Raw genomic sequence first — 16,790 nt, forward strand, 5'->3', positions numbered from 1 at the left:
AGTCATTCAGCCACAAAGGACATGAACTAATAGTGAAATTCTGTGTCAATGATTATGTCAAAAAAAAAATAAAAAATAAAAAAATAGAAAGATAAATCATTGTGTTATCACACCTTTCAGGTCTGTATCTAGTGCAAAACACATAAATCAGTAAATGCCACCTCATTTACTAATGTCAGTCAACAAGTCCAAAGAGCCAAACAGCTCTTTTTAAACATTAAAAAAAATAGATATTTTCAAGGCTGTGTCTAATCATGTAAAAAGCACATGATATCAATACTGACCACAATACTTTAAAAAGTAATACCTCTTTGTAAGGGATTACTTTGACTTATTATGATTATTCTGTTATTACATTGAATAGAGTAGTTTGATAGAGCATCATAAATGTGAAAAAGTAGAATTTTTAAGTTATCATCATCTAAGGCAGCGGTCCCCAACCCCCGGGCCTCGGACTGGTACCGGTCGGTGAGTCGTTTGGTACCGGGCCGCAAGAGTTGAGGCTCAGGTGTGAAATGTATGGTTTTCAGCGTTATTTTGTTATCGTTTTTATTGTTAACTCTGTTTTCCTGGGTCTTTTCACGTGTGTTATGAATAAATCTTCTTTTTTTCGGTACCGGTACTAGTTTTATTTTGTTATATTTATTCGCGATACCTTAAAGGTCGGGCATAAACCGGTCCGTGGCGCAAAAAAGGTTGGGGACCGCTGATATAAGGCTACGTTCACACTGCAGGTCTTAATGCTCAATTCCGATTTCTTGATCAAATCCGATTTTTTTTGTCTACTTGTTCACACTACAAATAATATGCGACAGCAAACGCGCTCCAGTGTGAGCCCTCAAAGCGGCCTGCATGCGCAAAAGAAGACGTCACACACAACGCGCTCTGTTTAGACCCAGAGCAAACAATATTGTTTGACTGATGGCCCTTAATATAAAGACTTCAGACTTTACGTTTCCCAATTTTTGCTTTAAGTTATTTTGTTATTTACATAATAATGTAAATAACCTAATAATTATCCTTATTGCTGTTTAAGAGAGGAGCGGTGCTTCAAAGGATAGTTGCAGATTTATGTCAGAATCTGCAGATTATACAGTACAAATAAAATGTTCATGTTTCTCCAACGTTGTCTTCCCAACAACTTCACTGACATCTACACTGGATGGCCAGGAAGCGTTTACGATGTCTTCTCGGGCACTTCTCCAAAGCTGATAATTGGCGTCTGTCTTGTGTCAGTGACATTTAATGCGACTTGACCGTTCACACAGCAGTCGCTTTCTAAAACATCGGATATGTATCGGATTCAGTACCATATGCGAAAGTGACCCAGATCGGATTTGAAAATATGGGATTTGTGCCGTTCACACTGTCATACCATGATCGGATATGGGTCGCATAGGGTCAAAAAAAAAAATCAGATTTGATGCGCTTTCGCCTGTAGTGTGAACGTAGCCTAAGTCGGACAAGCAGTTGAGAAAGAAGGAGGACATCACAAAAATTATAAAAGACTGATGCAGCTACTGTGAAATAACCCATTGGTTTCTTAAGTCCAATTTTGAAGCATCAAGATTTTCCATTTTCACCTTCGTCAAATACTCATTTGAAGGATTTGACAACAGCGGACCATAATTACAGTGAAACTGTACATTCGTTAGCTACCAACTTACACATTGATTCTCCTAGCATGATTTAGACTGACCAATATTTGTGTTTACTCAAAGCTGAGCAGCATCAGACCAATATTAAAAGCCTGGCCAGGAGCAGAGGCCCAAAGCCAGATGGAGTATCTGTTTAACCATTCACACCAATCTCAAAACACTGTATAATTACAGATTACGGCATCAGTCTGAAGAGAGCACTGACAGCCAGAAAAAAAACAAAACAGAATATGGGTGAAATTGGTGGCTAGTTATTCAGTCTGCAGCAGAACTGCAATCAATTCAATGGTTAACACTGCAAAACTAGATTGTAAGGGAATTTAACCTGGCTTTTTTGGATAATTCAAGAAGTAAACTTAAAATGTTCAGCCAACCTGCTGTGTGTAGGCCGGGGGATGCCAATGTAGTAGTATCTTAGGTTTTTATTCCAAGCTAATTTCTGCAAATTGCAATGAAATAATAAGGAGAGCAAAGGCACAAATGATCCCTGCCTAATATTCTAGCATTACAATATCCATATGAAGATACTCCACGTTCAATCTCCATCATGGCTTATATCGTTTGTAAGGATTATACGTTTATTCTATAATATCTAGGCTGTTCTTGCTTTCAAGGCTTTTGTACAGTACATTGTGTTTACTTCCATGTTGATTAATCTGACTAGTCATTGTTCCCTGATGCTTATAGATTTTTTTTCCTCTCTCATTTGTCACAACTAAAATCTGAAGCCTTTATAATCCACAGTGCTTTCATCTGCTACAATCCACTTACAGCCCTAATTAAAAAGTTGTTTCACCAGACAGACGGGAAAGTGGAGAACTGGACAGGGATCCAAGTCCCCTCACCTCAGGTGGAATGGCTAAAAGTAACTGCTTCCTCTTGTGACCTCCTTTTTTCTTTTCTGGGTGCTTTGAAAAGGCCTGACAAAGCCTTCATGGGGTTTCATATTTATCCTCTGCAAAGGACCATGGATCAAAAGAGATAGGCAATTTCACATATCAGAGAAAACACCGCAAGGGCTGTTTGTTGAGTGAAAACAAAATGCTGGCTTGCACTTCAATGTGTCAAGAGCTTACAGACCCAGGCTTTCTAACATACCCTGCACTTAAGTATTTGGAGATACTGTCTTTCTGTTGACTACTTAAAAATTATTTACCAAAACAGGTGCCTGTACAAAACACATGTACATCTGATGTGAATCAGTCAGAAAATAGTTTGATGTTCATCTGTTGCTGCCTGCTTTTTGCCATTAGCGATGTCTTAGCTACTCCTCCATTTCCTCTATTTCTACCAGTGGCTTTGACTTCTTGCTCATTTTTTCACAAGATCAGCATCTGCTAGAAAAATGTGGTCATTGATAGAGTGTATTCTTAGTGTCACTTTACATGTTACTTCTGTTCCCAATTAGAGTTCATTATTTGGTCATTTCTGTATAAAAGGGGAAGTGAGCATGTTGGTCACCAATGAGACAGACCACAATCATGGTCATACAACTACAGCAGAGAGTATTATGATGTTTAGTCCAACTGCAACCTTACCTTCAAATAGCTCAGCTAGCTCACAAGAGCTAGGTTGCACACACTAATATGTGCTGAGCACTGATAGGCTGTTACTCAAGATATGTAATCAATAAGATTATCAATAAGACTAGAATGTGAGACATTTCTGTCAACCACAGAGCAGCATCTGAGGAAATTTTAAAAAAGAAAGAAAGAAAAGAAAAGCAACCGCCAAATTGTTAGCAAAAAGTCACCACCTGAAAACATTTGCGTCTCACTGTTTAACTAGTTCCTTTATTGTCCGGGCCATCAACAAGATAATCAATACGGTAATCAATCCTTTTTTCAATGCTAATTAAGATTCCTGGTATTACTGACTTAAATTCAAAATGTGATTAAAGTCTGCACAGCATCTCAGTAAGAATCCCAGTATTTTGTATTACACCATTTTGCCAGGCCAAGTAGTTTTATTCAATCAGTCTGCCCTACAGTATGAGCTACTTACTGTTACAGAGTATTTCTTGCTCTGTTATTTCTCAAGAGACAGCCTACCCCAATACCTTAAACAGAGTGAACTCACATTCCAATCTCCAGCATGTAAAGAGTCACCAAAACAGACAGACAAAAGCACAAAAAATCAAAAGGTAAGCTCAAGAAAAGAAGCAACATAAATCATGAATCAAAATTAATGCAGAAAGGATCGACATGGGCACTCTGAAAGAGTGACGTGGTAATAGACAGAGATAAATATGAGGGATGTGGACAGAAATGAAGAGTGTGTCATAGTCCCCGGCATGCCATCCACAACAGAAAGAAAGCAAGCCGAGAGGAAAAGGCACTGTGATGGGCAAAAGGAGGAAGGAATCGTGGGAGTTGGGGAGTAAAGGAGCAGCAACAGAACTGAGACAGAAGGCGAGGATGAGGCAGTAACAGTGGAAGGGAGGGGAGCATAGTGAGGTATGTCGTAAACAGGTAAGACCCCATTATCAGATACTGTCAGTGATGCATTACACGTCAAAAGGGAAAGCGCTAGTATCCCAGTTATGGGATTAAAATGTCCTCCTATTCCTCACTTTGCATTTTCAGATTCTCTCCTTGAGCACCTCCAAATCTTTTCCTGTCCCAAGCGGGGCTAAACTACACATTTGAGACTTTTTCACCACATCCTAATTGAAGTGTTTATTTAAAATGCAGGATTTTGCTCACAAGAAGACACCAAGGTCCTGGGAAATTCTTTATTTGAAAGCAGTAAAGAAACCCCCTGCTGTGTGCTTGCGAAGGAGACGGTTCATGCACACTGACCTAGGCTTTCTAGCAAAGCCTGCACTAAAGTCTTCGGGGATGCCTTTCTCTGTCAACCACAGTAGTTGAAAATAATTTATGCATCTCACAATCTTGACTGCATGATGACAACAGTCTCATTCATTCAACTCGTGCTGCTTAATCTAAAAACATGCAGATGTTTCAACATCCCAAAGAACTTAAAATAATCTTTCAGCTGCCCACCATCAGTGCTTGAATTTCTTTTCCGCCCCTCATATCTTTTTTTAAATTCAGCAACTACACGTGTGACAGAACATGTGCGCCTCCACCTACACACTCAATTTCAATAGTCTACTTAATATTATAAATGCGACACAGCTTCCAGATCAGCTCAGCCTTGGCATTCACAGGCACCGACGAGGGAGGGCTGATAGCATGAGATGTTCAACCGCTATATCAGAGTTTGGGTTTTTTTGTTGGGGTTTTTTTTGTTTGTTTGTTTTTTAAACGCAGCTGCTGCAGCAGCCAAAGCAGAAAGGACAAAGCAGCTCAAATGATGCCGTGGAAGGAAAGCATCTCCAGCGGTGCTGCTGTGTTGTTCGAGTTGAAAATTAGACCCATCCCAGTCAACCACCGAACAGACATGTAATTTCTTTGATGTGTCCATTAAGGATTTGTCAGTGAAGGAAGCTGTGTGTGTGTGTGTGTGTGTGTGTGTGTGTGTGTGTGTGTGTGTGTGTGTGTGTGTGTGTGTGTGTGTGCGCGTTAACCCCCTCCTCCCGGAGGGGTAACGCTGGTAGCCTGGGGGCAGACTCCACAGGTGGAGATGGCAGTAAAAAAAAAAAAAAAACAAAAAAAAAAAAAAGAAGACAGAGCATCTACAGGAGGTCCATTAACAATACCCCCCCATGGTGACAGAGAGAGATCTCAGACACAAGCAAGTACTAACCTCTTTAAGACAAGCAAACTTTAATAAACTTAACTGGCCTATACAAAAAAAAGAAAAAGAAATGCTTACTTCATGGTTAAATCGTTTGATGAGCCAAGCTTCAGAGGCATCTTAAATGTAGCACTCCTACATCACTATTCAAATGTGACTAAACTACACTGACGGCCATTTTGATTAATGAGACTGGTGTTGACAGAGCCTTAGGTGGAAATAACTTCATTTTTGATTTCCAGCAAGTTCCTAAGCTTGCACTGCGCTCTGAAAATAACACATCACATGCAAGTAATACCATGAAAGAACACGTGAGTCCGGGGATAAGTAATAAACTTTGCATCTCTCATCACATCCCTGACTGATCTCTATGCCAATCAACACATTACAGAGCTGTGAAATGCTGCGGATGTCCAGGCAAACCATTCAAATCGGCAGCAGCAATGCCTGCTAACAGAAATGCACTGCAAATCATGCATTTGCACCAAGAGCTGCTTCCCCAGATAGAAGACATTTCTCTGATGAAAGTGGCCCCACGAGTCTTTACGCCAGCTGCAGCGTCCACATGTAAGATGATAAGACAGACAGCATAGGTTGGGATACACAGGAAACCCACTAGAGCGGCAGCGGCTAGCCATCCCCAATTATGCAGCAGTCACGGAGAGACTTAACCAAACAACCATTACCTTTATCTGATCGTCATTTTCGCAAGATTTCCTGTGTCTTTAAGAGCAACGGTGAATCGCTGTCTGAATTTTTAACTGTGGTGTCTGCGTGCATGTGTCAAAGAAGACGCCGTTAACTGAATGGGGGCTGAAAGCCTGCTCGTTATGATACAGGTAATAAAATCAGATACATGCTGGGAGGGGAAATAAAATCCACGCCAGTACCACGTAAACGTTACCTGAGCGCCAATTAAACTTTTCAGCCTTGTTTTCTCTACCTAAAATATACTGCATTTATCCAAATACTTAATCCACACTGGTTTTTAGCACACTAATAGCAGCTACAATCCGGCTAACCGAACACTAATGGATCTAATATCCCCCAGTTTCTATACGCACACCAACGAAGAAGAGAACGCACTCACCTTTATCAATTTCCACCTTTTCGACAGGAAAAATAACGCTCTCGCTGGTCATTCGGCGGCGCACACACAGACCGTAACTGCTGTAAAGGGAACCGGCTGTCAAAGCTTCGTAGCAGAAAACCTCCGCTGCTTTTCACCTTTGTATCTCTTGCTGTCCGAGCACTCCGCCGACCGCCTCTCGGTTTGTTCAAATCAGAAGTTCATCCAAAGTTGCAGCGGTTCGCCCCGCCTCGCGACGGCGATTAGGTCACCGCCTCCCTGTAATCCTCTGAGCTGTACTCTCGCGATACGGACAGCCACTGCTTATCAGACTGCGTAGCCTCGCGGTGACACGGCGAATTGAATTAAAGAGAGGCCGACCCAGTGCTGTTGAAAAAGGACAGGAGAGAGGGAATGCGTTGCTCTGGCAACACAGTGGCTGGGCTTTCAGCGATGCCCCCCCCCCTTTTTTTTAAAATTCAAGCCAGTGATGTTGTGGCAGGTTTGCGTGTTGATAAACACTACCTAATCGATCTAATGCTTGCATCGGGGACAGAATAACAGGAAGCTACCTGCTGGAATGTGTTTACCCTGTATAAGAACTGCCATTTGGTTTTCAGCTGCTACATTGGGATATAATGAAGTATAATGAAGGTGCTCTTCATTACTTAGATAACAGTACCGAGGGGTAATTTTGGCACTATTTGTATAAAAGAATACAAGCATCGAAAAGGATGAAGAGGGGCATTAAAATATTTAAATGTATCTATATTTTGCTAGTTCTCAGATATGAACCACAACGTGGGTCACAGATAAAACCTACCCACTACATTTGATGTCATTAGCCATTTCTGGGTCCAATGGCTCTTAACTTACACAAAGAAAACAAAGACTGAGACACATTAGAGTATTAAAATTATCAGTGTAGCTGGTTTTCCAGGTGTTACGATAAATAATATAAAATAAAGAAATATGCACAAGGTGTAGTTGCTTTAAAAGTTAGTAGTATGTTAACTAGCTAGTAGACATCTAAACATGGTGGTCTCTCTTAAGAATTAAAAAAAATATGGCTATGACTTTGGACTTAATAAAAGGAAAGAAAACTAAATATCAGCAACATTTGGATGGTTAGTGAAGTTGAGTTGGATCAAATAATAGTCTGGTAGCTATTTTAGGTATAACAAATGGCGTCACAGGGAAAGTAAACTGTCAAAACTTAAGCCAAGAAAACATCTGAGATTACAGTTAGTCAATAATATGTTTTTGTGTGGACTGGGTCAGGAAGATGGGACAAACCTACCCAGTCTACCCATTGACTAATATTAAGTTCATCACACATTGCTCAAGAGTTGTCAGTCATACACTTAAGACATGATGCAACCACTAGTTCCAATGGAAAAATCTGTATGAGTACACATTTCCCAGAGTCCGCTGGTTCTCACTAGGTAAAATAAGTTGCTGCCCCAAAAACCTAATGATCGATTTTTTTGTGTTTTCCAGGAAATAATCACTGACTACTAGTTCGTAAAACCTGCCTACAAAGAGCATTTTCTTTAACTTTGAAGGTGAACCATCTCTATTTCTGGTTTGCTGTTCACTCTAGCTCAGAGAGTATCTGGACTCTATTTGTGAATATGTGTTTTTCCTTAGTGACAGGTGGTTACTAGGGGGTCAGTGACTGGTCTGTAGGCCTGTGTAACTGGGGCTTTCACAATCTTTTCCTTTGCAACTGCCAACCCCAGCAACCACTCAAAACTGACTATAGAATACATGTTTTTCTTTCATTGGCGGTTGCCAGATGATCGCTGATTGGTCTCCAGGCTAGTGTGAATGGGGCCTTGTTCGTTAATCCTACATTGTCACCATGATTGCCACACATCTAAAATGCCAGAGAAGTTAACGTCACATGGTTAGTGATCACAGTTAGTGGTCACAGTTAGTGTCTTCAAAATCTCAACTGGCATGCACATGTCATCCACGGCCCCCCACAAATGTGTGTCATTCATAATGATGGTAAAAACCTAAAACTATATTTAATGTACAACTCAGACTAAGTAAACGTGGTTGGACATAGGTCAAATTCCATGTTCAGCCTCAGGTATTGAGATCCTGAGGTTAAGGTTAGGATAAGTTGAGAAAGTCTCTGGTTAGGGTTAGACCATCAAAAGCAGTGGTTATGGATAGGGAAGATGACCAGGTTGAGTCTCCACATTGTTCAGTTACAAGATCCTGAAATTGTTATTCATTTTATAAATGACAGTACAGCCCCTAGGACACTCTAAGACAGCTTCACGAGTCAGGACAATACCCAGATGCATCAAGCCTGGTGTGTATACTTCCATTATTAACATGGAAGTATACACACTTCATAACTAGTTACCTAGTTATGAGTTAGCACTCATAACTAGGTAACTAATTACCTAGTTATGAGTGCTAACTAGGTAATTAGCTAGAACTGATTGAAAGTATTCAGAAAAAAAACACACAACAACGACACAAAAACTAACAAATAACCTTAATATTGGATGCAACTGGTGTTGTTTTCACATTTTCACCTCTGAACTCTGTTGGGGAAAGCACTTGGTACATGTCTTTTGTCACACACAAGAGGTGAGGGTACATTTTAGACGCACTCAATAAATAATTGCAGGACACAGGACACAAGATGGCCATCTAGCAGCAAACTATCGATCACCTGACTGTTCCCTGCACTCTTCTCACAGTGGCACAACTGGATGTCACATAGACTTTGTGCTATTTTTTTCACTTTCATCTCTGTTGGGTAATGTCTGGTGAATTTTGGAGTTCCAGTGTACGTGAGAAAATTATTTGAGATCTGTGCTCTGTCATTCAGGAAGTTAACTCACAACAGTGTGAGTAACTAGAAACTGACAATGATCATAACAGTTCAGTAGGACTGGTGATCCACTGTTTGGAGGAATTTGCTCTTAAGCCTCTAAACCTGGTGTGTTTCCTATTAAACCACACCCATATGACACAGACGAGGTACTATATATTTATGTTTGTGTTTTAGTGCCAAGTATTTAAATGGGAGTCACTTACTGTAATGGTGAAGGTGTTTGCGGTAAACCTAATTCTAACACTTTCATCTATCCCAACCCCATTGCAACACAATAGTAAAAGTAAAGGAAAAACTGGCAGATCATTTAAAAGAGTGCTTCACTGATGTAGCATTGAAGCTCATGTAACATTGTTAGACTCAGAGTGGATAAAGAAGCAAAATCGATCCCTGTTTTCTTATACTTGTTTCTACTGCTACTGGTGTTCAGAGCAGGGCCACTTTGATTGACAAGTGTCATGGCCCAGTCAGCTTACCCAGTGGCGTCTGCGAGGCCTCACCTGAGCTACATTAAGTCCCTTTACTGGATGCCTCTACTTTTTTGTGCTGTTGGAACCTTTAATTTAATTAGCTGACCAATACTTCAACATGCTGCATTATACAGACTATTCAAGAAGTCTGGTGTTCAGTTTTGATAAGTGAAATTCGATCATTTTATTAGTTACTATGCACTAATAAGCAAATATGTATGTCTGTGTGTTGTCTCTCAACAGTTTATGAATGGAGCTTCCTAACCAAGCTAGCTAGCATTAGCTTGCAATAGTTAGTGCATCATCTTCTTGTACAAATATGTTAACTACTTGCTTGAAAAAGCTAACATGGCAGTGGCAACTAAGTAGCTAACATTGAAGCTTCAAAATGTAGAATCCAAAAACAATGCGTGACATCACAGTAGTTGCTTTCATCATTAACATACACTCACTACATATCATTAGTAATAGCTGGAACAGTAAAAGGTGGGGTTCATTGAGATGCTAATGTAAAGTCAGGAGAAGTGTTCAAATCCAAAGACTTCTAAAGTAGTTAAAACACACGAATATTTATGCAGTGCCCACTCTGGAGCGCGAACAAGATGCTGTCCCAAGTGGATGCATTCAACTATCTCCAGGTCTTGGTCACCAGTGAGGGGAAAGAGGACGAGGAGACTGACAGGCAAATTGGTGATGTGTTATGGTGAAGATCGAGCCGAGCATGAAAGCAAAGCTGTCAATTTACCATCAATCTATGTCCCTACCCTCACTCTATAGTCATAAACTAGTGATGAAAAGAACAAGATTGCAGATGCAAGTGGCTGACATGAGCTTCCACTGAAGGATGCCTGTACTCAGCTTCAAAGGTAGTGTGAGGAGCTCTCTGTTTTTGGGAGCGACTCAGACTAGAGCTCCAACTCCTCCAGATTGAAAGGAGCCAGGTAGTTCAGACATCTGACCAGGATGCCTCCTAGGTTAGGTGTGTCCATCTCTTGGCTGGCTTTGGATGATCTCTCCCCCTGGAATAGGTGGAGAGATCATCCCTGCCCTACCTGCTGCTGATTACCTGGATCAGGTGTGGTTTGCAAATAAGAAGCTACAAGGGCAGGTTAGTTGGAAAACAAGCAGGACAACGACCCTCGAGGCCTGGAGTTCGACACCTGTGGCTTAGATTGATACCCCCAAATTTCCGACCTGGACAGTAGAAGAAAATGGGCGGAAGAATGGTAAAACCATGACAGGTAAAAGGCCTACTTTAACTATGCACAGTCATTTAACCCTGAGGTGCATGAGTAGGGACCTTTGAACAACAGTCAAACAGTTCACAGTGATTGAACAGTATTTTTGCTTGAAATGTCCACTCATGCTCAAAGCAAAAACTTTATGATTACACCGGTTTATGTAGCCTCCAGGAGCTGTCTGCAGTACCTGTAAACATACTTTGATGTGCCTGGCTGTGTCTGTGCCAGTGGATTTCCCCATTAATTGCTCCTCTTAATTAATGGGATTTGTGCTTGAAACACAGCACATAAGTGAACGTATTTCCTACCACCCCAGAATATTTGGCAACTTTGAGAAGAGTTCTGTGATGTTGTTTGAGCAGCCTCGAGCTTAATAACCAGAAATCCTGTAGAGTGTAGCCTATTAGCAAATCACATCCACCACTGCGGCAAAAGATTTAGAACGATATTGCAGCCACATTAAAAAAGTCCCTACTTTCTTCAAAAACACTGCATTATTTATTTCTTCTTAAATTTTTAATTAGATAAGAGAAAGAGCATTGCCCTAATTAAAGTAGCTCAGCAGGTACCAATGTGAAGAGTGGGTGAAAGACACAAGATTTCAACTCTCACCCACATAATCACCTGTGAATAGTCACAAACTTATTCTGTATTCTCTGTCCCCAGCCTGTCTTTTCTCCTCTGCAGTTAATAAATGCGGTTCTAGTGGCAGCAGTTCACATTCTCATCTTCATTTAGTCATTTTCTCCCCAGTTAGCTCAGCCTTTCCTTTCATTTCTACTTTCCATATGTGCATCCATTATTGTAAAATGTCATCCAGGATGACATAAAAATCTAATAGAGACAAAGGAAAAGCGATTACTGTCATTAAAACTGCTCTATTCCTGTAACTCTGTGGGTCTTAACACTACCCACCCCGTTCTGTCATGGGGCGGATATTTGTGTGGGCGGTTTGTATTGTTCTCTGGTGAAAAAGTGCTCCCTCGGGATTAGTTCAAGTAGTCTAATTGGGTTAGCTGCAGAATGTAATTGAGTTTGGATTAAAGAATTGAAAAGACACATCAGCAACAAGATTCACTGCTCGTTATACCAGTAAAATAGTAAAGCATCAGATACTTAAGCAGAAGAAAATAATCAATTCATCTACAGGTGTTATTATGAATTCTATACAGCTGAGAAGCGAGTGTATTTATGAGAATAAATGTGACCACTGTAACTTCTGCCTTCATTAGAACAGCAGTCATGCAGAGCAGAGGGGAAGTTATCGGTGCTTCTGAAAACATAGAGTCCTGATGTGGAGAGATTGTGTGTCTAACAAACAACTGCTGACATTTCTAGCTGTCTAAACGTAATTTCCTGCTAATTTTCTTTGAGTATGTAACTGAATTTAGAAGGACAGTGAAGAGGAACAGCACTCTATAGCTGTCATTTTATTTTAGCCATACTTTATCTACCTTATAATTTAAAAAAGTATTGTATTTACTATGTTATGCCACAGAGATGTAAAAATCCAATACTTTTTAAGCCTGACATTGATTTCAATATCTTCCCCTAAGTTGTTTATACAAAACAAGTAATGGGAAAACCAAATTTTATAATGCAATTGACAGTCATCATCACACCATAGCTGACATGTCATTACCGATGTCACTGTGATTCAGCGTATTTTACTTCCGCATTTCCCCTTTTTCCACTTATCTGCATAGATCTGCACAGCAAAAGGGATTTAATTTAAAATTACATTTTTATTTGAAATTTGGAGCATTAGTATAAATAAATAAACAATGAAAAGTACAGTGTATAACATATTGCAGATATGGTACGCATATAGGTCCAAACTGTGAACTGGGACAGTGAAGCCAAATCCTTAGAATGTCCCAGTTACATATTAATTATATACAGTACGTAACAGACAGTTATTGTGTTTGTATTATTGGTATAAATAAGTTATTATGTTCCAATTCCACATTTGATACAAATACATTATATGGAAAGAAACACTGGGCTTAATCTTTAAAGTCAAGTGTTTTCAGTCCCATTTCTACAGGTTTATGAAGTCGTTAAATCTGCCTTTGCAAACATTTGTGAAATAATGGGTTGCTCTAAAGAGCTGACTGACTTTGAGTGTGCTACTGTCATAGGATGCATCAACTGCAACAAGTCAGCTCATGACATTTCTTCCCTCATAGATATTCCACAATCAGCTGGAGGTCATATTATTGCAAAGTGGAAGCGTTTACAAAAACCCAAGACCTCTTGAGCAGAGTTGCCACTAGCGGGTATTAACAGTAGCACAAAACCTGTGTGCTGGGAGCTTCATGGTGGAGCCGATGCATGTAAGTTTTACATGCCAAGCATCTGTGCCATGTGTAGGTGGCTTTTGTCCATATAGCCTACTACATATACTAATAAATATAGTACATTTTGTAGAAAAGTAGCACAGTATTACTTGTCCACAATTTGTTTTTATTCTTAAGGAGTGTCTAAAGTAGCCTCTTTATTTTTCACGTGTCCTTTACTCTTACTGACCACTTGAAGTATGTTACAGTACAATTTGCATTTCAACCATAAAATCATGCAGTGCTTTATTCTATACACTTGGAGCACCAACAGATTCAGACCAGGAACCTTCATCCTATGGAGTTACACTGATAATCACCTTTTTTTATTTTATTTTATGCTTATAAAAAATGAATATAAAAGTTACTTTCGCAACCAAAACTTACATTCAGTACAAAGCAATACAATGGAGTAAGTCACAGATCAGATACGTGGTGCTTTTTGGAGCTCAGTCTTTATTACAGCATGCTCTTTGCATCACTACACATTATCATATCTGATGCCAAGACTGCAGCAGGCAATTATTACACGTCTGAGTCATATTAAGATGTCAAGTAGTGAAGAGTGAACCCAGAAAAGGACAGCGGTGGAATTCCTTACCCCGTTACCCCTGGAAGCAGAGGAATGAAAAGAATGGGTCCCATTCATGAAGTTCCACTCAAATGGTGCTCCTACACTAACAGAGATTGACACGAGGAAAGCGGCAAGTTCTTTTCACACACACTGGCTCTTTTGTCTCCTTTACTAAGGGGCGTAATGCAGACAGTGGCTCTGAAAATAGGCAGAATTTGATGCGCTTGTTTTACATGAGTGGAAACCAGTGTTTCTTGATTGGAGTGTGTGTGCAATTAGCGCTTTGTTGTATAATGTCATTGTATAAACTGCTAGGGCCATTTATTTGGCTGAGTGGCAGCCGTTTCAGAAAGACAGGAGGGGAGGGGCTATTGATAATATTCTCTCCAATCGCTACTTTGAAAGAGAGTAAAACACTTCACCCACTTTAACATTTGTGCACATTTTGAGCACATGTATGCTATGTTCCTTATAATTAAATTCAATGTGTCTTTCACTCTTAGGAGTAAGACATATCTGATGTTGTTAAGGAGTGTCTTAATATTAGGACTGCAAAAGTTGTAGCTAATTTCCTGAAGATGTCTCTGCATGGCGTCTGTTGATGCAGTAAAACCAGCCTCAGTCCACTTGCCGTGATGCTCTCCCAGGTTGGACTTTTCTCGACCATAGTCCCAAGGCTGCAGTCATCCCTGTTGCGTATGCACCTTTTCCTTCTCTTCTGGTTACTTTCAGCTCTGTGCCAATAATCCAATTTTTCAGGAGTGATTATATGTGGCTATCTGTTGTTGTGGAGGATCTCAGTAACAGTCAGCACATCTTCCCTATGACTTTGGTTGAGCGGTATTCATAAAGTTTTAAATAAGTTATTAAAGTTCAGTATGAAATATTCTAGTAATATGAGATACAGGGTTTCTGATTTTCATGAGTTATAAACAATAACAAGCAAACACCAAAACAAACAGGGACTTAAAACATTTCTCTTTGCATGTAACAAATACAGTTTATCTCTTTGAAATAAGGAACAAAAATTTACTTTTTCATTCTTTTTAATTTTCCTTTTCTTAGATTGACTAGTATTGTAGCATGCTGATATTAATCATATAATAATATATAATTATTAAAATCTGATTATTATTATGGTAACGCTTGCTTATTAGCATCAGTGACCCCAAGCTTATTGGCTGAGTGGTGACACTAGAAGTTGAGCAAAATTTTATGACCAATCAAGAATATATCCCAAATATTTATTTTACAGTGTCCAGTTAATATTAAAACTGTGTCCTCTGGGACTGGCTGTCTAAATTCTTCCAGCAGATGTTTGTGTATTTACAGATGAGTGAAATGTTTTACTGTCATGGCTTCACCTCGGCCAGTAGGAGCAACACAGAAAGTTGTCTTCCTTTCCTCCTTCAAACTCTTTTACATAGGGTCTGTGAATGTTGTACATAGAAAACTGTACATTAAAAACTTCACGATTTATAAGGGAAAACAATCTCACATTTGTTTCTGATTCTCTAGCAAGTTTCTTGTACGTAGCTGAAATATTCTCTTGTTAACGACGAGTTAAAGACACCCCCAAACAAAAACTTCACAACACATTTAAAACCAAACATTCTGAAGTAAAACTACCAAACAGGAAGTCAATCAACAACTGAATTTGGTACAATGATCCCATCAGAGAAAGAACAATTTCTTTACTATCACACAGAAATGCTGATGTTGTTTATCACGTCTCAACAATTATGCTTGGATTTGTCTTTTCTTGTACTGTCATTCAAAGTTTGCCAGTTTTTTAAAGTTGTCATACTAACACTACGGACTTTAACATGATAACTAAGTTTGGGAAAATTATATAGTAAATCTTAAATCTACGGATGTTAAAGTCTTACCAATACATCTGTTGGAGTCTGTAGCCTGCAGCATTTAGTTCAGTAGTAATTAGTTAGAAGCAGAATGCATACTAGAAGCTCTGTGCAAGTAACTTTATTGCAAACACTTCAAAAGTCCTTCTGTCACGTTAGGTGTCACTTTCTAAAACAAACATAACAGAGACAAGACTAATGGAGACTTAGTTATTATTTATCTTGTGTATATTTTACGCATATTGCGCCATTTATGTGCTAGAGGCAGAATCTATTAAATATGCCTTAAAATAAGGCAAGTTTTTTGCTTCATTATTAACTTTCAAATTTATTCATGCTTTTAGTTTTGAGGTAAGCAACATCAACAGAATTTAAAAATCTTTAAATCTTTTGTTTTTCTGTCTTCCACAGTTCTTAAAGGGAGCTAGTATGCTAACTTCAAGGTCCATCTGTTTATTCTTGGACTGAAACCAGATTTATTTAGAATACTTTCATTCACAGCAACTAAAAAAACGAAAAAAAAAAAAAAGACCGTCTGAAACTTTTGAGCAGTCTGAAGTGTAAGCATTTGCCTCCAAGGGATTACACACTGACTTTCACTGACCTCGCTATTTACAAGTTTAACCATGTTTAATATGAGCATTCAGTATTGTTGTAGTATATGCATGACAGGAACAAGTTGAAGCCACAAGGGAGATCCCAAGCAGCTTGTTCAGCCTTCCATATTTGGGGATAATTAAAATTTCCTGTCTTTATTTGTAGCCAGCTAAGCCCCTTCAAGTGTTTAGTGAGGCACTTCTGTGATTAACAATTAAATGTAGGATATAAACAAAACTAAGCTACAAAGAAGACAAAGATACTGTGGCCTGTGTCCAATTCGTCAGTAGGGCTATGAACTGATGAGAGTCATTATTCAAAAAAGTCATTTATTAAACAGAACACTTTTCTTAAAAGTAATGCAGTACATTACTTTATTACTTCCAGGAGAAAGTAATTTGTTATACTACTTGTTTCA

At 39.3% G+C, this 16,790-nt stretch overlaps 1 protein-coding gene across 3 annotated transcripts in view; it reads right to left on the reverse strand.

Moving 5' to 3' along the window:
- The window catches only part of sipa1l1 (signal-induced proliferation-associated 1 like 1), a 93,727-nt gene extending 86,906 nt beyond the window's left edge, over nucleotides 1-6,821 (reverse strand). For all 3 annotated transcript variants that reach the window (XM_026143587.1, XM_026143588.1, XM_026143586.1), the window contains exon 1: nucleotides 6,451-6,821. The gene's annotated coding sequence lies outside the window, so the exon portion shown is untranslated. The remainder of the gene's footprint in view (nucleotides 1-6,450) is intronic.
- Nucleotides 6,822-16,790: the final 9,969 nt, after the last annotated feature.

The sequence above is a fragment of the Astatotilapia calliptera genome, chromosome 15 (assembly GCF_900246225.1).
Source record: "Astatotilapia calliptera chromosome 15, fAstCal1.2, whole genome shotgun sequence".
Lineage (NCBI taxonomy): Eukaryota > Metazoa > Chordata > Actinopteri > Cichliformes > Cichlidae > Astatotilapia > Astatotilapia calliptera.